Source organism: Anolis carolinensis, chromosome 1, assembly GCF_035594765.1.
Source record: "Anolis carolinensis isolate JA03-04 chromosome 1, rAnoCar3.1.pri, whole genome shotgun sequence".
NCBI lineage: Eukaryota > Metazoa > Chordata > Lepidosauria > Squamata > Dactyloidae > Anolis > Anolis carolinensis.
Genome location: NC_085841.1, coordinates 208,175,878 through 208,198,633, shown reverse-complemented (window position 1 = coordinate 208,198,633; position 22,756 = coordinate 208,175,878). Strand labels below are relative to the sequence as shown.

At 42.5% G+C, this 22,756-nt stretch overlaps 1 protein-coding gene across 7 annotated transcripts in view; it reads right to left on the bottom strand.

Moving 5' to 3' along the window:
* The window catches only part of wipf1 (WAS/WASL interacting protein family member 1), a 119,140-nt gene extending 97,137 nt beyond the window's left edge, over positions 1-22,003 (bottom strand). For 6 of the 7 annotated variants that reach the window (XM_016996848.2, XM_062969159.1, XM_062969158.1 and 3 more), the window contains exon 1: positions 21,800-22,003. The gene's annotated coding sequence lies outside the window, so the exon portion shown is untranslated. Of the gene's footprint in view, positions 1-21,795 lie in introns of all 7 variants that reach the window. The other variant, XM_008119225.3, reaches the window with a different exon arrangement.
* Positions 22,004-22,756: the final 753 nt, after the last annotated feature.

The window sequence follows — 22,756 nt, the reverse complement described above, 5'->3', positions numbered from 1 at the left end:
GCCACTTACATGGACAACTACGACCGCCACAAATGACGGATGTGGACCAAACTCGACACACTTAATCCCCATAACGCACTTTATGTCCTGGTGCCATTTGTGGGACGATGGACCATGGGTGATGGGATTTGTAGTACTTTCAATTGCTACGACTCCCACAGGCCACTGCAATGCCCACCAGTGACGGAACTAGACCAAACTTGGCACACAGAACCCCCATAAACCCCTTTCCGTCCTGGGGCAGATTGGGGGAGGATGGACCAAGTCGCTTTACTCAGTTCTTGCTCTGGTAGTTCTAATTCACCCTTATACAGACAGCACTGAACCCAGCTGACTTCGGATCTGGACCAAACTTGGCACACAGCCCCATCATGCCCAACTTGGCATACAGGCAGGGTTTCGGGGTGATTGACATTTGCTCTGGGAGTTGTAGTTCACCCTTATACAGACAGCACTGAACCCAGCTGACTTCGGATCTGGACCAAACTTGGCACACAGCCCCATCATGCCCAACTTGGCATACAGGCAGGGTTTCGGGGTGATTGACATTTGCTCTGGGAGTTGTAGTTCACCCTTATACAGACAGCACTGAATCCAGCCGATGACGGATTTGGACCAAACTTGCCACAGAGGAGCCCCATGACCAACTAAACATACTGCAGGGATTTAGGGGAATGGACCTTGATTTTGGGAGTTACAGTTCACCTGCATCCAGAACGTACTGAACCCTGCTGACATCAGATGTGGACCACATTTGGGGCACAGACCCAACATGGCCAATTGTGCATACAGGCCTGCTTTGTGGGTGATTGTCCTGGGAATCTGGAAGTTGTAGTTCACCCTTATCCAGACAGCACTGGACCCAGCCAACGACGGATCTGGACCAAACTTAAGTGATATTTCTTAACATCCCAAAACAAACAGTGCCTTCTTCTAATAACCCGGGTACCGCTGTGTCCCCAAGCTACTATATAATAAAAGTGAACGTTTGTATGTATGTATGTGGCAGCTTTCTGATTGGTCAGGCGGAGTATGTGGCAGCTTTCTGATTGGCCACCACTTTCACAGGCCACTGGAACCACCAGACCTGGACCAAACTTGACACACATAACCCCTAGGACCCATGAACCCACTGACAACGGATCTGGACCAAATAGACCCAACATGGCCAACTGTGCATACTGATAATAAAAAAACTTTGGGTGCTAGGAATTACAGTTCACTCACACATTCAAGGCATTCTGAATCCAACTAACGATGGAAAATAATTATGTTTCAATGCTTCCTTTTAAACAATGGTTGCGAGTATGTTTATGAAAACTTCTACCACCTCACCTCACCCCCCTTCAGCGCTTCTACTGACATGTCTCAACCTTTGCAGGCTGCTCTGCCCTCCTAGGCCCCAAAAGAGGGGGCCATCTTCTGTCCTCAACATTGTTCCAAGGAAGGCAGCTTTTCCCTGGGTCATTGGGAAACAACAGTGCCCTTCTACAAGATAAGACAGTACTTTTCACAATAGAATGAAGAGAACATCATTACTATCTTTTTAATGATGCCCTTTCTTGCTAATGAACACTTCTAGCTCCCAAAGCCCCAATTCCGGCCTCCTTTCATCTTTCTCGCACATACCTGCAGGCCTTGCAGGCTCGCTCCACCCTGCTAGGCCCCAAAAGAGGACACCATCTTCCATCCTCAATATTGTTCCAAAGAAAGCAGCTTTTGCCTGGGTTATTGGGAAACAGCAGTGCCCTTCTACAAGGTAAGCCAGTACTATTCACAGCAGACTAAAGAAAAAATAATGACTATCTTTTTAATATTTCCTTTTTAAAAAAATAGTTTTTATTGAATTTGAAATTTTTCATACAATAATTACTTTTATCACATAGCAGATATTTAATGTATCATACAATACTTACATCATTCTTTTATATCTACTGTTGATTTATATCTACTACATCATTAACATTTGTCCATCTATATTTCTTCACCACTGTGTATCCCCCCTCCCACCCCGAGCCACTTCTTATGTATTGTCTAACCAAAATCTCATTTCTTCCTGAGGCTCCCTTTTTTGGAGTCCCTTCTCAATAAATTTCCCTCATACATCCTCAAAATCATTTTTTTCCATATCCCTCTTTTAACTTTTAATTTGCATGTTAGCTTATCATTTATTGCCAATTTCCATACTTCCTTATATCATTCTTCAATCTGAACATCTATTACTTTTCTCCAGTTTCTTGCTATAAGCAGTCTTGATATTGTCAATAAATTTGTTATTGCTTCTTTTTCTTTTTTATCCATCTTATTGTTATTATAAATTTATAATAATGCAATACCAGGGCTTCTTTCCAATTTGATGTTCATTATATCCTCTATCTCTTTAAATATTTTATACCAAAATTTCCTTACATATTTACAATGCCACCACATATGTATATATGTTCCCACTTCCTGACAGCCTCTCCAGCAATTTTTTGGATGGTTTTTATTAATATTTGACATTTTTAATGGTGTTAAATACCATTTCCAAATATCTTATAATAATTTTCTTTAACTCTTATTGATAGATTTTTCAAGTGCCTTTGTTTCCACAGTTGCGACAATTCTATTTCATTTATTTTCATCTCTAACTCCTCCTCCCATATTTCCTTAAGAATGGTACTTTTTCTCTCTCCTTCTTTTATTCCACCCAATATTCTATAGATTCTACCAGTTACACCTTTCATTTTTTTATAACCATCTATATCCCTTCCATTTTGTATTATTTGTTCAAATTGGTTAGGTTCCTTCCCCTCTTTATTATTTTTTACCCAATTCTTATACAATTGCTCTAGCTGAACACCATGGAACCATGTCAATTTTATTTCCCCAAATTCCTCCTTTATCTTTTCCTTCTTCATTCCACTCTTAATCCAGTCCCCTATTTTGTCTAGGTTTTTTCCCTTAATACTTTATCCATTATATTTTTTAGATTTTTTGGGAACTTCCTTTCCATTATAACTGGAATTATTCTTGAACCCTCCAGTATCAACTTTTTCTTATATTTGATCCATATGTCTAATACATTCTTTAACATTGGGTTTCCAATTTCCCTAATTTCCTTTCTTGTGAAATCCTTAAAAAATATATTCCGAATTTCTTCCTCTACTTTTTCAGAATCTATTTTTAACCATTCTATATCGTCCTTGTTTATCATTCATTCAATAACCAGTCTTAATCTATTAGTTTCATAATATTGTTTTATATTTGGGAGTGCTAATCCTCCTTCCTTTTGCGGTCTGTACCATAATTGTTTATTTATCTTATTTCTCTTATTACCATTACAATAATTGTTTATCATTAGCTGCCATTTATTCAATTCTTTTTCCGTAATTTGGAGTGGTAGCATTCTAAATATAAAATTTATCCTTGGAAGTATTTTCATTTTTATTAATGCAATTTTCCCAAACCAGGATAAATTTAAATTTTCATATTCTAATAATCGCTTTTTAACCTTATCCCTTAACGCTAATATATTTTCCTCTTCCATTCCTTTTAAATCCTTGGTTATAATTATTCCCAAATATTTTAATTTATTCTTAATTCTTATTCCCATCTTGCTCTGTTCTATAAAATCATTTTCCTCTTTTTTGTGTGTAATTCAGTAGCATCATTTCTGATTTATTCCAATTTATTTGTAAACCTGTTGTCCTTCCAAATGTCTCTAAATAATCTTTTATCCTATCCATTTTATCCACCATATTTTTTATACATAACAATGTATCATCAGCAAATAAGCTTAATTTTTGTTTTGCCTTTGTTCCTACTCCCTCCAGATTTATATCTTTCCTAATTACATTTTCAAATAGTTCAATCACCATAGTAAACAAAATTGGTGATAAAGGGCACCCTTGTCTTGTTCCCCTTGTCACTTCAATTTCTTTAGTTAATCTTTCCTTTTAAGGATGGTTTTGGGTCTCTTTATGAAAACTTTTACTCCCCCCCCCCCCCACATTATCCACCCACCACTGGGCCCCTTTGGCCCCTCTGCTGACATGTTTAAGGTCTTGCAGGTTGGCTCTTCCCTGCTAGGCCCTAAAATAGGAGGCCATCTTCCCTGTTCAACATTGTTTCAAAGAAGTCAGATTTCGTCTTCTTTGTAAGGCCCTACTTTCTTCAAAAGACAGCAGAGAACATCGTTATTATCTTTTTAATGATGCCTTTTCATGCTTATGAACACTCCTAGCCCCCAAAGCCCCAATCCCCGCCTCCTTTGATCATTTTGCTAACATGTTTCAGGCCTTGCAGGCTGGCTCCGCCCTGCTAGGCCCCAAAAGAGGAGGCCATCTTCCCTGTTCCACATTGTTCAAAAGAAGGCAGCTTTCGCCTGGATCCTTGGGATACAGCACTCCCCTTCAACAAGGTAAGACAGTACTTTTCACAGCAGACTGAAGACAAAATAAGGACTATCTTTTTAATGTTTCCTTTTAATGATGGTTTAGGGTGTCTTTATGAAAACTTCTACTTTCACCTCACCCACACACCCCTAGCCCCCTTTGACCCTTTTGCTGACACATTTCAGGCTTTGCAGGCTGGCTCCATTCTGCTAGGCCCATCTTCCCTGTTCAACATTGTTCCAAACAGGGCAGCTTTTGCCTGGGTCTTTTGGATACAGCACTCTCCTTCTACAAGGTAAGGTGGCAAGTACGTAAATAGGTTGATCTTGGGCTGATGGAAGTAGCACCACATCAGCTATACAAATGTATAAATGGTTCTGTTTATATGGTTATGCATTTTCTAATACGTTTATTCTTAAAATCCAAAATCCAACAATGACTATTTCTAATATATTTCCTTACCAAATGAACCCAGGCAAAATCAGGTACTTAGGCAACATGATGTTGTCCATCTACAACCTTATGCATTTTATTAATGGGATAATTCATTTAAAAAAATTAAAATCCCCTTTCAAATAACCCAGGCATTGCCAGGTACCCAACCAGGTATAGTAATAAAAGTCAGTGTTTGTATGTGTGTATGTATGTATGTGTGTATGTATGTATGTATGTGGCGGTGTATACTTCTGCCCTGAGCTCTGACTACCACAGACCACTGCAACCCCCCACAAACATGCATCTGGAGCTGTTTGGACAAGGATGGACCACGGACGAAGGAATTTACAGTACCATCACCTGCTTTACAGACCACACAACCCCCACCAATGACTCCTTTTATATACTGCTGAGATTTTTGAGAGGATTGACCACAGATGATGGGATTTCCAGTACCTTCAGCCCCATCCAGAAACTACTGTATACCCCATCGGCCTTTCCCAAATAACCCGGGCACCACCGGGTCCCCAAGCTAGTACAAAATAAAAACAACTAAAAACTTGAAAATAACAAAGATAAGTGACACTATATAGTCAGGAGTTTTCCTCTAAACAATAACACTTTTTTTCTTACATGAAAGCAATTCATACTAACTGGAATTTCTATCTCAAAATATGTGCAGGTATAATACTCTGAAAGCTAAGAAAGTTTTGACCATTGAATAGTTCTTATATCTATTATAGAACTAGCTTTGGTACCTGGCGATGCCTGGGTTATTTGAAAAGGGCCTTTGCACAATTAAAGCTTCTACACCAGCTGCGACTGTATCTCTAGAAGTCTGACTTGACCAGGATGGTCCACACCTTAGTTACCTCTAGAATAATTACTGTAATAATTACATGGGGCTGCCTTTGAAGATGGCTCAGAAACTACAACTAGTTCAAAGATCAGCAGCCAGATTGTTAACTGGAGCAAGGTACAGGGGGAGGTAAACTTCTCTGTTTAAACAGCTCCACTGGCTGCCATTAAGTTCCTGGTCCCAATTCAAGGTGCAGGCGCTTACCTATAAAGCCCTAAACGGTTCGTGACCAGCCTATCTTCGTGACCTAATCTTTCCCTATGAACCTGTGCGATCGCTAAGATCTTCTGGGGAGGCTCTTCTCTCATTTCCTCCCCCTTCGCAAATGTGGTTGGTGGGGACATGGGAGAGAGCCTTCTCTGTGGTAGCTCCCCGGCTCTGGAATTCCCTCCCCAGGGAGATTAGGTTAGCTCCGACCCTCTCTGCCTTCCGGAAGCAGTTGAAAACCTGACTGTTTTGTTGTGCATTCGACTAGACAAGCCCATTATAACCTGGCCCATATCCATATTGAAAATCATAGTTTGTTTTCCATTCTAGATTTATCTCCCTACATGTCCTGTCAATTGGATATATGTTCTATTTTTGACATAGACACTCTTCTCCTCAGTTTGACTGTCACTCATATTGTTGTCCATATTGGACTTTTAATGCCTTGAATGATTGTTTTAATATTTTTGTTTTAATTATATTTTATTTAAATTATGACTTGTTAAATCAGTTTTTACGTGATGCTTGTCTTAACTGTTCATTTTATGATGTTATACGATGTACTGGGCTTGGCCCCATGTGAGCTGGTCCGAATCCCCTTTGGGGGAGATGGAGGTGGCATATAAAAATAATTATTATTACTATTATTATAAGGGCCTTGTTTGTTTTTGGAAGTGAAGTAATATTGGTGTTGTCATATGTTACAGTGGGTGGGATCATGCAAATGGGGAAAGAGAAAGGAACACTGGGATGTGCTCACTGTAACCTGCAATGACCTGGGGAGTGACTTGGTGGCTCCTCAGCACTGGGAACTATAGCCTGTTTGTGGAGGCCAGAGGATGGCTGTGTGAACGGACACCCCTGCCACATACACACATACAGATTTTTACTTTTATTATGTGTATAGAAGATAGATTTAAGAGGCTGGCCAGAAAATGCAGATTCTGCAAAATTGTAAGATTTCTGGAAGGGAACCATCTTTATATGCATCTGTCAGAAGACAAGGGCATTGCTCTCTTGCAGAATACACATAGAGCATGCTTAAGAGAACAAACTTACATGTGCTTACATGTGAGTAAGCCAGACAAAGCCTAAGGCATTTTTCTGCCAATATTCATAGAAAAAATCCAGCCACATTGGGAACAGATAGGGCTGGAATTTAATGTTGATGTTGGCATGCCAGTCTTCAGTTCACTTGAGGGCAGCAGGGCAGCTTAGCAGGATATGGAACAGGCTACTCTGTATCCCAGCACCTTGTAGCTGCTTCCTGCTCCACAATAACTGCTGACAGATATCCACTTTGCCTAATGATAGGGCTGGAATGAGTAAAAGCGTCACACAATTAGGTTTACTTCCCAGTAAACACTGAAATGATTGTACTGTAATGTCACATCTTGGATGGAGGCATCCACCGCCATTTTTTTGGCACCCACAGTCATGAACTAAGTAAATGGTGCTGCTGCTATCACTGTCAAAAGAAACATATAGATGAACGTTGGCACTAAAGTTAAAACAGGACCTTTTCCTCCTTCCTCTTCCTTATCAATACGTTAGACTCTAAGGCATGAGAGGCTGCTCTGGCACCTTCTTGTACTATAGAGAGCCACTGGCATTGCTACCAAAAGGCCAGTAGTCACCCAGCCTGTCACATCTAATAAATTTCAGGTAAAAGGAGCTAAATATACTAAAGGTACAAGATCCCATTTGATTCTTGTTAGTTCCTGGATGGGTGGCTACTAATGACTACTCCATGCCTTTTAGCATCTACATGAAACTGATGGGCGAGGTCATCCAGAGTTTTGGAGTTCAGTGCCATCTCTACACAGATGACACTCAACTCTATTACTCTTTCCCACCAAATTCCAAAGAAGTCTCCCGGACTCTAAAACCAGTGCCTGACAGCTGTGATGAACTGGATGAGGGCTAACAAGTTGAAGCTGAATCCAAACAAGACAGAGGTCCACCTGGTCGGTTGTGGGGCTGATCTGGCTATCGGGTGGTAACCTGTGCTTGACGGGGTTGCAGGTGCAGGTCTGCAGCTTGGAGGTCCTCCTGGATTCAGGGCTGACCCTTGATGCTCAGGTGTCGGTGGTGGCTGGGAGGGTCTTCGCACAGTTAAAACTTGTGCTCTAGCTGTGACTGTACCTCGAGAAGTCGGACATGGCCATGGTGGTTCATGCCTTGGTTATATCCAGATTGGATTACTGCAATGCTCTCTACGTGGAGCTGCCCTTGAAGATGGCCTTGAAACTTCAGCTGGTTCAAAGGTTGGCAGCCAGGTTTCTAACTGAAGCTAGCTATAGGGAGCACACAATGCCCCTACTAAAGCAACTCTACTGGCTGACGATAAGCTGCCGGTCCCAATTTAAGGTGCAGGTGCCCTGCTTATCTTCATGATCACATCTCTCCTTACAAACCAGTGCGGGCTCTAAAATCTGCTGGGCCCTCCTCTCGCTCTCACCACTGTCACAAGCTTGGCTGGTCGGAATGAGGGAGGGGACCTTCTCGGTGGTGGCCCCCTGGCTCTGGAACACCCTGCCCAGAGAGATCTGGCAAGCCCCAGGGGTCCCCAAACTTTTAAAGCAGAGGGCCAGTACACAATCCTTGAGACTGTGGAGGGGCCAAATTATCATTTTAAAAAAACCGAACAAATTCCTATGCACACTGCACGTGTCTTATTTGTAGTGCAAAACAACAACAACAATGAAAGAACAATACAATATTTAAAAATGAAAACAATTGTAACCAACACAAACCTAACAGGATTTCAATGGGAAGTGTGGGCCTGCTTCTGGCCAATGAGATAGTCAAGTTAATTAGGATTGTTATTGTTGTGTGCCTTCAAGTCATTTCAGACTTTGGACGAGCTTAAGTCTAAAATTATCTATTTATTCATTTACTACACTTATTTACTACATTTATATCCCGCCCTTCTCACCCCGAAGGGGACTCAGAGCAGCTGTATGTACATACAATATATTATATTATTAGCATAGCACAGTATTAGCATTATACATTACTATATTGAACTATACCACTATACTGTAATTTTATATGTCATATATAACATATAATTAATATTATATGGTATTATTATTCGTATTATATTGTATGACATAATATTATTATCAATATATGTATATACAATATATTATATTATTTAAAATTGTATAAAATATTATATTATAAAACTGAGGGCAGGGGCCAGGTAAATAACCTTGGAGGGCCACATCCGGCCCCCGGGCCTTAGTTTGGGGACCCCTGCCCTACACTGTCCTCTTTATGCAAGGAACTGAAAACCTGGTGGCCCCTGCAGGTTTTTGAACAGGATTAGTCCCTAGACCCCCCCCCCCCCCCAGAGTTGTCAGCTAGGACCCTTCTCTGCACTTTATCCACTTCCTGAACCTATGATATTCTGATGCACTAGTCTTTGCCTAGTCCTTATAGTGGACCATGTCCACTCTGAAGTTCTGGTCACTGGCACTTTGAACCCGTTGAACTGAATTTTAATTTTTGCAATTGTCTTAGTAGAATTGTTTGTTCTTGTTTTATGATGTCTACTATGTTTATTATGTTTAACTTTATTGTATGGTTTCCTTTTGACAAAGGAATGTTTTGCTTTATGTTGGAAATTGCCCTGAGTCCTCTTGAGGAGATGGGGCAGTATATAAATAAAAATGATGATGATGATGATGATGATGATGATTAGGTGCTGTAGAAGAAGCAACTGGTAACAGTATCTCTGAGCATTCCTTGCCTGAAAACCCTGTGAGATTCAAGGTGCTCTTGAGTGATTTCAGCTCCACTAAAACCGCAGGTTTGGAAGTCCTGTGTATTTTTAGTTCCACTGGGGAGTCAAGGGGACTCAGGGTGGATCACAGAACATACACATGTGGCAAGCATTCCATGGTGTTTAAGACAGACAATTTTACATATAGGAAGAGGTATATATAGGCTTTCCCCATCATTGGCTTGTGCTTGGTTCTGGCTATGGGGAAGTGTATGCTGTCTCTCCATCTCCCTGTCGAATAACTTTGTTCGTAAACTTCCTCCTTGATCTAATCGCTGGCATTTTTCTGGGTTTTCCTTATGGATGCCTTAAAATACCTCCACGCTTTTAAGAGGTACCTATTTATCTACTCACATTTTGTTTTCAAACTAATAGGTAGGCTAAAGGCCAGTAGCTCCCCCTGACCTGGGCTTCAAACTGTCAACCTTTTGACTGACAAGATTTTACTGCAGCTGGTGGTTTAACCTACTGTTACCATAATGAAAACCAAATATACCTTCTATACCTTTATTGGTTGTGTAGAGGAGGGAATTTCAGCAGGTGCTGTTGTTACCTAGCCAAGAACAGTAATAAGGAAATGTTGTGATGGAGTCTTTGAGTAGTGATACTACTAGGAGTACTAGAAGGGGAAGAAAGACTACTCGGGAGCAGCTGTTAGCAGGGTGTTGGCTGATTCCAGTTCTGAGGATGATTTGTGAATAAAGGTGGGATTGTGAAATGGGGTCCCTTTGCAGTAGGCAAGGTGTTGATGAAAATTCGTGTGTCCTTGAGAGCTGTTTGGGAAGATGTGTTTAGGAAGACTTCTGTGGACCTGCCGTGCTGCATTCTACGTTTTGGCTCTGTGTACGACCTGGACTGGATTTTCGTGTTTGCTGCCTTCTCCTGCTTTGACCTGGATTGGATTCAACGACGACATCATGTTTGACTGACTTCACCGGACGACTTCGTCTCTCCCCCCCCCCCCCCCCCCCGCGCTATTTGTCTCTTCCTGCCTGCTGGAGTCCTGCTGTGAATTGGAGTGCTTTTCCTGTTGTTTTGCAAAGCTGAACCAGATTTTATTCCGGTTAAATCTGGGTTATTTTCCAGGGTTTGGGTTTTGCTTTTACTGTGGGGATTACTGTGTTTTACACTGAAGGTTAAGTGTTCTGAGCCTTTTTGAGTTTGTTTTTGGGCTCTTTTGTTGTGAACTAATAAACTCTACTTTTACTAAAGACTGGTCTGGCGCTTTAAGGAAGTCTGTCTCGCAACAGGAACACTTGCTAATGTTTTCACTTGTGCACAAAGGTACAGGACTCCTTTCCAGTTTTTGCTATGGAAACCTTAGTTTTAGTTATGAGATACCTTGATTCAAAGCTTGGAAATGTGACCTTTTTAACGTTAGGTCTCAGCCATCACAGCTACTGGCTCTGCACACTAAATAATCGTCTTGTTGTACCCAGTCAATAACAGTGATGAACATGTTCCCTAAACAACCAACTGCATTCTTTAAAATGTATTTTTCAGCAATGTGTTATACTATGCCAAGAATATTCTGTCCTTGCAAAACAAATAGACAAGCAAACAGAGAACTACAAAGTAATACTGTACCATTTCTTTGTATAATAGTATGTGCTAGAGAAGATCCTTTCGTAATTGTTATAGAATTTAATTCAGCAAGCTTGGAAGTCTTGTCAAAGTATTCATAGAGAACATTTAAGAAATATGAAATGAAATTTATATGATCTATAGAGAAACCAGAGTATGAAACTAAGTGAAAACCTTAGGGTTTTACTCCATGCATTTAGACCAGGCATGGGCAAACTTTGGCCCTCCAAGTGTTTTGGACTTCAACACCTACAATTTTTAACAGCCTGTAGCCTGTAGGCTGTCTCATCTAATGATTTGATTCAATGTATTCACTCTAGTTGGGATTAGCAATTGGATTTAGATCTCAGTGATCAACAAATAAGTAGATACTGTAGATTATACTACACTGGAAGTCATTTCTGGTAGATTATACTACCAAGTCATTTCTGAATATTCCTTGACTAAGAAAAAAACAACAACCTGTTACCTGCCGCTCCTCATGGCTCATGGTAAGGTACACACAGTCAAATCACACTGAAATAAACACACTGAAATAAAATACATAGAACAAATTACAGATATTTAAACACATCACTATAAGATACATGCACCAAAACAAAGTGCATGGTTTATTTCATGTTGCAAATTTTATTGCCACCTCAAAACCCTATGTAAGTCTAACAAAAGAGACTAGAAGAAAAAGCCCTTCTGTTCTTTGTGATAACATGGTAACAGTCCTTTTCACAGCTGTTGCAACATAAGAACATAAACTAAAGATTGGCGGGGGGGGGGGGGGGGGGAGAGAAAATCGCTTTCCGGAATAAGTGAATGTGTGCCCAGAATCCATACTGCACATCTGCCTGAGGCTTATTTTACTTTCAATACAATATAGAATTTTATTTATTCACTTCATGCAAAGACCACAAAGAGTCTCCTTAATTGGAGGAAGGCAATAAGAAACCTCTTTTAACTGGTGACAGACAGTTAGTTAATGCATTGGCTGCAGCTCTCTGAGAAATGAACTGTGTAGAGACAGCATAAGAGTATGGCCCTGCTAATGCTGTTGGATAACCACCTCCCAGCATTTTATTGCCTCACTTCCACGCCCAGCTGACCTTTGTACTGACTCATAAACCTAGGAACATGAGGATTAATTAATTAATCAATTAGATAGAATCATAGAGTTGGAAAAGACCTCAAAGGCCATCCAGTCCAACCCCCCTGCCAAGAAGCAGGAAATCGCATTCAAAGCACCCCCGACAGATGGCCATCCAGCCTCTGTTTAAAAGCCTCCAAAGAAGGAGCCTCCACCACAGTCCGGGAGAGAGAGTTCCACTGCCGAACAGCTCTCACAGTGAGGAAGTTCTTCCTGATGTTCAGGTGGAATCTCCTTTCCTGTAGTTTGAAGCCATTGTTCCGTGTCCTAGTCTGCAGGGCAGCAGAAAACAAGCTTGCTCCCTCCTCCCTATGACTTCCCCTCACATATTTGTACATGGCTATCATGTCTCCTCTTAGCCTTCTCTTCTGCAGGCTAAACATACCCAGCTCTTTAAGCTGCTCCTCATAGGGCTTGTTCTCCAGACCTTTGATCATTTTAGTTGCCCTCCTCTCGACGCTTTCCAGTTTGTCAACATCTCCCTTCAACTGCGGTGCCCAGAATTGGACACAGTATTCCAGGTGTGGTCTGACCAAGGCAGAATAGAGGGGTAGCATGACTTCCCTGGATCTAGACGCTATACCCCTATTGATGCAGGCCAAAATCCTGTTGGCTTTCTTAGCAGCCGCATCACATTGCTGGCTCATGTTTAACTTGTTGTCCACAAGGACTCAAGATCTTTTTCACATGTACTGCTGTTTAGCAGGCGTCCCCCATTCTGTATCTTTGCATTCCATGTTTTCTGCCGAAGTGAAGTATCTTGCATTTGTCCCTGTTGAACTTCAGGATGCAGAACAATGGCTTCAAACTTAAGGAAAGGAGATTCCACCTGAACATTAGGAAGAATTTCCTCACTGTGAGGACTGTTCAGCAGTGGAACTCTCTGCCCCGGAGTGTGGTGGAGGCTTCTTCTTTAGAGGCTTTTAAGCAGAGGCTGGATGGCCATCTGTCAGGGAGTAATTTGAATGTGATTTTCCCGCTTCTTAGCAGGTGGTTGGACTGGATGGGCCGTGAGGTCTATTCCAACTCTATGATTGATTCTATGATTCTATGATCCATTCTTGTCAAGCTCTGGAAATGACAAATTGTCCTAGGAATAATATGGCCTACCGCAATCTGTCCTATGTATCCTCACTGTCCTCACTGAATGCAAAGAGGGTAGTGTCAAATGACATTATTTCAAAAGTGTAGATGTATGGTACTTTTGGATGGTGAGGTGCCCAGAGGGAAAAAAAAAACAATGAATGGACCTATGAATATGATCCAAGATAAGGAAAGATAACAGACATCATCGGCAGATCATTGGCAGAATACTCTTGGAAACTAGAAGCAGCAATGGCAAAGGGAGAAGGACCTGAAAACCAACTAAAGCACAAACCAAGAGGAAATTGCAGTAAGTCTGCCTGAAACCAACCATCACGCTAGAGTTAGTTACATCACTCTCCTTCCTCTCTCACCCTGCTACTCTTTCTTCATTCTTTACTTTAAACTCAAGATTGGCCTGGTTTTCTGTGCTAAACAGAAGAGCATTGAATGCCGTATCAGAAGTTAATCCCTGCTCATCCGTTGAGGGTTGAGGAACCTGCAAATCAGAACCCTCAGGGCAAAACTTGCCTGCCTCTTCTATTTCAGGGCCAATCTCAATCCTGTGTCCAAGAAGGAACTTTAAAAAGCAGTATGGAGATTTTGCTCCATAAACGTCAAGGCATATTGCAAGTAAACATCAGAAGATGGAATATACAGAATCAGATCCATGAAGTTAAAGTGGAATCATACAGCTCTAACTGTGTAATGTGAATGGGCACCTGAGTGTTACTGGAGTCACCAGGGATCATGCCTGCAGACTTCTGCATGCCACACATGAATTGTACCAAACACAGAACCTATGCCAGGCACAAGTAGGGAAAATGCTTAGCTTTCAATTTGGAGGTGAATGAAACCGGACAACATTTGGCAGCCACTGGCACCCAGCCTTAAAAATGCACAAGCGTTATTGAAACCAGGACCCACAAATTGCTTCTAATGAACTGAAAAAGGCTTGAGACAGTATCAGATCAATCAAGCATGAAAACGTTGAACTCTACAGTTGCTTAAGGCAACTGGAGAGCCTTTTTCCTCATTCTTCATTTCAATGCACTTGGAGCTTTATTACATCAGCCCGTTATCTTGTAGAAATCATGTTGTTTAAGCAAATGGAAACATGCCAGTATGGAAACAATCACTTGCACACCTTCTCTTTAATGTTGTTATGCTGCCACTTCGGTGATGCATGTTCTCGCAATCAGTCTTTCACACTGCTTCACTTGACTCTGCCTTTGTAGCCGTGTCTGCATAATATATGAACACTGTACATTTTTCTTCTTTTTATGCTGCAATTGCACAATTTCAATGCTCCTTGGAAATGGAGGATGCTGCTGTAATTGCAGGATTGCAAAATGCTGATGACTCCCACCCAACAGCAGTGAAATTGCACACGGTTGGCAAAACAACTTGAAATAAAATAAAAGATGGGGATCAAAGTAAAAGCAATGTGACTTTATCTTGCTTGGAGACAGAGAGAAGAAAGGAACCACGCCACATGATTGCTGGAATAGCACATGACTACTGGTATAGCAGAATTGCAGTGGAACAAAATACTCACACCAGAGGCAATAGTTGAACAACAGCAATGCTAGAGACATCAACATGCTTTTTTGCATCAATGAAAGATGCAATCTGATAAAAATGGAACTACAGCGCAACAATGAGGGCAGTCATGATGTCACATGATGAGAAAAGTCTGAGAAGAGGCAACAAATCTAATGTATGGTGAAATCCTTAGAAGAAATCCAGGAAAATAGCAAAATTCTATCTGTGCTGGTGTCAGAATTATGATGGAAAACTCTCAAGTGGTATCCAAACAACTATGAAGTGCATGTTAGAATCTAAGAAATTTGAAAGATAATTTCAGACCTCGGTATTTCCATTTCCCTTCACTTTCCCCAAACATACAAAGCATTAGAGAAATATCCGAAAGGCGACAGTCAGCAGTCACCCAATTTTGGATAGGAGGTATCTAGACTAGATGGGCTATAATTTAACATAAGGCCATGGCAGCTGGAAAATATCCAGTAACACTATGTAACAAAATCTGAAAAAAAATATGTGTTCCTGGCTTGAAAGTGTTATTTCCTGTTTAATTGTGTGGTACTGACTTTGAAAGTAGTTGTTATACTCCAGAAACTTCATTATTTGTGGTTGTGTTGGGTGTCATTCTGGACTCCACAAGTCTCCAGTCCCCAATGAGAAGCTAGACTAAGAAAACAGGATTAGAATTAGGGATTCCTTTCTCTATTCCTATGCCCTTTCTGTCTCTACTCCTTTCTTCCTGTTTGCTACTATCTCCTCCCCCATTTGAAAATGAAGAAATATGATCTCTTTGAGGGATGAGGTAACTTCCTCTCTTTTGCCATTTTGATTGGAACTAGGCTTCAACCACATTATTGGCCTTCAAATTCTCTTATTTTTTAATCTCCTCCTGTGAGGATGCATCTTGCCATTCTCCAGGCAAGATGTAGCTGCATGCATATTTTCTGATATCTTTACCTTTTGCCTTCCTTGAGAATATGAGATTTAGAAAGTTAGTTAGATCCAAGAACTTTCCTATCCAGAATGTATTTAATAATAATAATAATAATAATAATAATAATAATAATAATCCAGCATGTCTATCTTGTTTGCTGTGTCATACAACATCGTTGTGTCAATAATAATAATAATAATAATAATAATAATAATAATAATAAACAACCTTATTTTTATATCCCGCCCCATCTCCCCGAAGGGACTCGGGGCGGCTCACAACAGGGATAAGCTCAAAACAATGACACAACATATTTGACAAAACTTAAAACATTCCAAGGATACACAAAATAAAATAATGGACAATACATTAAAATCCAAGCAGATAAAATCAGAGTAATTACAAGCAAACCAGCGGGGACAGGTTTCACAAAGTGCTGTATCATGGAAATTAGTAACAGTGATAAAGTGCCATATGCTTTTAAAACAGAAAGAAGTATTCTAATGACAGCTCTATTGGGCCTATTTATTCAAACCCGCTCTGGAACAATCATGTTTTCAATTCCCGGCGGAAAATGGGCAGGGAAGGAGCTAAACTGATCTCCTTAGGGAGAGAGTTCCAGAGCTGAGGGGCCACTGCCGAGAAGGCCCACTCCCTTGTCCCCACCAGCCGCATTTGAGACAAAGGCAGGAGTGAGAGGAGCGCATCTCTGGATGATCTTAAGGTTCGCATTGGTTCGTAGGAGAGGAGGTGATCACGGAGATAGCCAGGTCCTGAACCGTTTAAGGCTTTATAGGTAACTAGCTGTGCCCGGCCACGCGTTGCTGTGGCGTTGTCTGGTGGTGTTGGTGAGAACTTGTTGAGGTAGTGGTGGTATTGAATGTCTGTTGTATGGTTGTCTTTATGTTTAGTATGCATTTGGTTGTTTGTGTACTGTGAAAGTGGTGAGGGTAGAGGGGGTCTATGTCCCTATGTAGTATTGTATAGTATTTATACGTTGTCCATGTGTTGTGAATGCTTGGATTGTGTCCTGCTGCATAGTAGAAAGGGTTGGGCTGGATGGCCATTAGGGGTCTCTCCAAACTCTTGGATTCTATGCTTTGATTATTATTATTATTATTATCATCATAATCATCTTCATCATCATTATTATTATGTAGAGGCTGGGTGGCCATCTGTCAGGAGTGCTTGGATTGTGTCCTCTAGCATGATAGAAGGAAGTTGAGCTGGATGATCCTTAGGGGTTACTCCAAACCTTAGGACTGTATGATGTTGTTGTTGTTGTTATTATTATTAGTAGTAGTAGTAGTAGTATTGAGAGGCTGGGTGGCCATCTGTTGGGATTGCTTGGATTGTGTCCTGCATGGCAGAATTGGGTTGGACTGGATGACCTTTAGGGGTGTCTCCTAACTGTCTGATGCTATGATTTGATGTGTATTATTATTGTGCAGATATTGGATGGCCATCTGTCAGGAGTGGTTGCATTGTGTCCTCCTGCATGATATAAGGATTTTGAACTGGATGATCCTTAGGGGTATCTGCTAACCTTAGGATTGTATGATATTCTTCTTATTATTATTGAGAGGCTGGCTGGCCATCTGTTGGGAGTGCTTGGATTGTATCGTCCAATGGCAGAGTTGGGTTGGACTGGATGGCCTTTAGGGGTATCTCCTAACTGTCTGATTTTATGATTCGATTTGTATTATTACTGTGCAGATCTTGGATGGCCATCTGTCAGAAGTGCTTGGTTTGTGTGATGGTGGAAGGAAGTTGAACTGGATGATCCTTAGGGGTGTCTCCTAACCTTATGATTGTATGATGTTCTTCTTATTATTATTAAACAGGGGAATTCCACACAGGAAACAATCAGGGCCAGCTAACACCTCCCAACAAAGTATTCCCATCACCAAAGTCTGGCAAATCCTCTGTTTTCTCAGGGCCACAGACAGTAGAAGCACATAAAATATCGAAAACAACACCACTCTGAAAACAAGGGAATTCCAGACAAGAAACAATCAGGGCCAGCTAACACATCCCAACAAAAAATTCACTCAGGGAGGAAACAGCCAGGCTTTAAACCTGCAAGGCCATTACATCCTAATCATTTTGCCTAATTGCAGCATTCATACTTGCCTCCAACAGACAAAAAAACCCAATCAGAAATATTGTATATTCACAAGCTTTAGGAAATAATATCCCCTAATGGCGCAGCATGTTAAAGCGCTGAGCTGCTGAACTTCTGGACCAAAAGCTCGCAGGTTTGAATTGGGGGAACGGAGAGAGCCCCCACTGTCAGCCCCAGTTTCTGCCAACCCTACAGTTCAAAAACATGCAAATGAGAGTAGATGAATAGGTACTGCTTTGGTGGGAAGGTAACTGTGCTCCGTGCAGTCATGCCATATGACCTTGGAGGACTCTACGGACAACGCCAGCTCTTCGGCTTAGACATGGAGATGAGCACCAACCCCTGGAGTCAGACATGACTGGACTTAACGTCAGGGGAAACCTTTACCCTTTACCTTAACTACCACCAATTCCTCAATGATTTATTTCCCATACCACCTTACTTCGCCACAGCAACGCGTGGCCGGGCACAGCTAGTACAATATAATAAAGTAATAATGATGATGATGATGATGATGATTTATGTATAGCCCACCTTATGTGCCTGAAGGGACTCTGGGCAGCTTACAACAAAATCAAATACAGTGGCAAACATTCAATGCCAAGGATACAATGGAATATTCGTCTCTGTGTCTAGGCCCTCTTTTGAATGGAACAGAACCCTTTCCCCATTTTTTTTTTTTTACGATAGGATCAATTAGGAAATGACAGCTATAACCTAGGAACAAAAAATGTGTTACATAGTGTAACCAGAACAATAATAGTCAGAATAATAAAAAGGCTGGGATTACAAACGTGTTCATGGATTTACATTCATGTTGGAAGGGTTTCACCTCACCTACTTTTAAAAATGAACTCCCTCTCTTCTGTCACTCCCCAAAGGCAAAGTGAAGCAGGGAGACTGCAACCCAGTGGATGGTAAGCTGGCCTGCTCTCTAGTCCCAAGCTCTGGAGGTGCCTGCAGTGTATGATGATTCATGCAGCTTGACCCCATTTGAATTGTTATGGAATTGTGGGTTTTGGAGTTTGATGAGTCACCAGAACTCTTGGGCAGAGAAGGCTCAAGACTTTGTTTCCAGAATTCCACAGCATAGAGCCATGGCAGTTAAAATAGGACCAAACTGTGTTGATTCCACAGTGTAGGTCTGGCATGGGCATACTTGGGCCCTTGGGGTGTTTTGGACTTCGAGTCCCACTATTCCTAACAGCCTATTGGCTGGGTTGCTATTTCAAGGCTGTATGGCCATGTTCCAGAAGCATTCTCTCCTGATGCTTCACCCACATCTATGGCAGGTATCCTCAGAGGTTGTAAGGTATATTGGAAACTAGGTGTAACGGAAAGCCTTATTTTATTGGTGATTTTTGTCTATGTTATTTAATGTTGATTCAGAGATAAAGGTGGGCAGGAGTTAGCTACTGATGATTGGCTATGTGTCACCATGGTAACGTAGCTGCTTCTGTAGAAATGTAACCATTTCGAAGCTAGCACGAAAGGGGCGGAGCTAGCTGGATGAAAAAAGGAGGGAATGTTTTAAAAAGAAGTGTTAGTTATTGGAGTTCTCTAGCCGGTGAGCTAGAAAGATGTCTGAAGTCAGTTAGGTTTAGGTTTCCAGTGAGATAGAGCTGAGGAAAAGGAATACTGTTGAGACAAAGTTTCAGTCAAGTTGTTAATGTTAAAGAATGAAAGATATTGTCTATATTATGTACAAATGAAACCGAAGAAGTAAACCTTTGCAACAAGCTATGTTTTTTGGACTAGAAAAACCATAAATAAATAATTCTTTGTTTTTAATAAAGACAGTGTTCCTGAGTGGTGAATTGCTCTACTTAGAGTCAGTGGAAGATTTGTCTCACATACTTCCCCTCAGTGTCACATCCTCTCATACATGCACACGCACAGACTCAAGTTTTATAGCTGGCAGTGGCTGGGATCCTGAAAGAAGGATTGCCCCCTGTCATAGTGGGATTTGAGAGATCCCATATTAAAAAGGTGTGGCAAAGGTGTGGGATATTAAGAAAAAGATTCCCTTAGCCTAAATGTAAAGGGGCTTTGGGCAGGGTGTCCCACATTTAATGGTGGCAGTGGTTGGGATCATGAAAGAGAGATTTCCCCCTGCCTGTTTGAGAAGCCACTCTTGTGCCTTTTTTCGAAGTGAACCTTGCACTAGGCAAGTGTGGAAGGTCTAGGGTAGGAGAAAGAATTCTTGTCTATTGGAGGCAAGTGTGAATTTTGCAATTACTGACCACATAAGGAAGCCGATGAAGAAACACAACCTACAAACTATCTACCGACCCACTAAGAAAATCCAACAAATGTTATGTTCAGCAAAGGATAAGAGGGATCCTCTAATCTCTGCAGGAGTCACCTCTGCAGCAGCAATGCTGAGACATGAATCAAAGAACGTGAAAGGCACCGTAGACCAGGCATCCTCAAACTGTGGCCCTCCAGCTGTTTGGGCATCCAACTCCCAGAATTCCTGACTATTGAACAAGCTGGTGAGGGCTTCTAGGAGTTGGAGGCCCAAACAGGTGGAGGGCCAAAGTTTGAGGTTGCCTGCTGTAGACTAACTCAACCAGAGAAGTCATCCATAGCAGAGCACTTGATGAACCAACCTGGACACAGCATATTATTTGAGAACACCTCTAACAACCACGACGTCAGACTACAGAGAAGCCACTGAAATCCACAAGCATATGGACAATTTCAACAGAAAGGGGGAAACCAGGAAAATGAACATCTGGCTGCCATTATTATAAAACTCTTAAAATTAAGGAAGTAAATAGAGAACATTCAGAAAACAGGGGATTTCCAGACAGGAAACAATTAGAGCCTGGCAACACCTCCGAACAAAAGATTCCTGCAGGCAGGAATCAGCCAGGCCTTGAAGTTGCAAGTCTTTTCAATGCTAATCAAGGTGATTAATTGCAATACTCACACTGGCCTCCAACAGACCAAGAGTTCTTTCCCCTACCCTGGACCTTCCACAGACATATAAACCTCCCTTGTTTCATTTCCATATACAGTACCTCACAACCTCTGTGGCCTGCCATAGAATCATAGAATAGTAGAGTTGGAAGAGACCTCACAGGCCATCCAGTCCAACCCCCTGCCAAGAAGCAGGAAATCGCATTCAAAGCACCCCCGACAGATGGCCATCCAGCCTCTGTTTAAAAGCCTCCAAAGAAGGAGCCTCCACCACAGTCCGGGAGAGAGAGGGTTCCACTGCCGAACAGCTCTCACAGCTCTGCCATAGATGTGGGCGAAACGTCAGGAGAGAATGCTTCTGGAACATGGCCATACATCCCGAAAAACTCACAGCAACCCATCTTACCGGCTGTTAGGAATGGCGGGAGTTGGAATACAAAACAACCGGAGGGCCCAAGCTTGCCCATGCTTGGTGTAGATGCACCACCCCTTTTCACTACCCGAGAGCAGCGGGAGCGCCCAAGGGGAAACCAGCCAGGGATCTGGACCTGAACCGGGACCGAAGAGGGCGATCGCGAGCTGGGCTCATCCCTCCATCCCTTCCTTCCTCTCTCCCTCCCCGACCGGTTATGGGTCGCCAGAAGCAGATCCCGGCAGCCAGGAGAGCGGAGAAGCCAAAGACACCAAACTTTTTCCAAACGCCCGGACTTCCTGGCTCCTCTCATCCTCGGTGCACACACAAACGAGGGCTGGTGTGATTTTGTTAAGAAAGAAAGTAGGAACGATGGTCGTACCCACCGAAACTTTTACTGGCCCTTGCCGCCGCCTCCTCCTCCTGCTCCTCCGCCCTCCTTCGTGGAAGCCATGCAGAGGCAGTCCAGATGCGGAGGGCAAACGCTGCGGCGCTAGGGTGCTGCCGACGTTGTCAGGGTGGATGAACCCCTTCGGGGCGAAAGAGGGAGGGAAGTAGGGCGAGCCCCGGGCCCCACCCCCAGCCCGGCCCCCGCCAATCGCTGCTGCTTCCTCTTCCTCAGCACGGTCCGCCGGGGAAGGGAAGGGAGGGACAAGGGAGGAAGCAGCACCAGAGCAGGCCCGCGCTCTCCCATGAACGGGACTTTGCACGGCCCCAGCCATTAGGGCTGCCTGCCTGCGCCTCCCTCCGCAGAGCGTGGCAAGTTCGATATAGAGTGGTCCCGTCCCCCGTCGGACACTTAGCCAGAAAAAATAATTCAGGAGGGGTTGAAACTACCCCCCCCCCCCCCAATATGACTTTTCAGGCCAGTGTCTCCTGATCTGGCACCAGATCACAACAAGGCCCTGAAATGACCATCATTGTGCAAAGGCTCTTCAGAGGGGCTGGGCTGTAGCACAGCTGGTAAATCACCAGCACTAATAAGATCTACCAACAAAAAGGTGGCCAGTTCCAAGCCTAGTCAGGGTGAGCTCTCGACCATCAAGCCCAGTTTACTGTTTACCTAAGCTTAGAGCTGTAAGTAGAGAAATTAGGTACCGCAAATTGTGGGGGAGGTATGTTCGTCGTTCAATCCTTTTCGACTCTTCGTGACCTCATGGACCAGTCCACGCCAGAGCTCCCTGTCGGCCATTGTCGCCCCCAGTTCCTTCAAGGTCAACCCAGTCACTTCAAGGATACCATCCATCCATCTCGCCCTTGGTCGGCCTCTCTTCCTTTTTCCTTCCATTTTCCCCAGCATCATGATCTCCAAGCTTTCCTGTCTTCTCATGATGTGGCCAAAA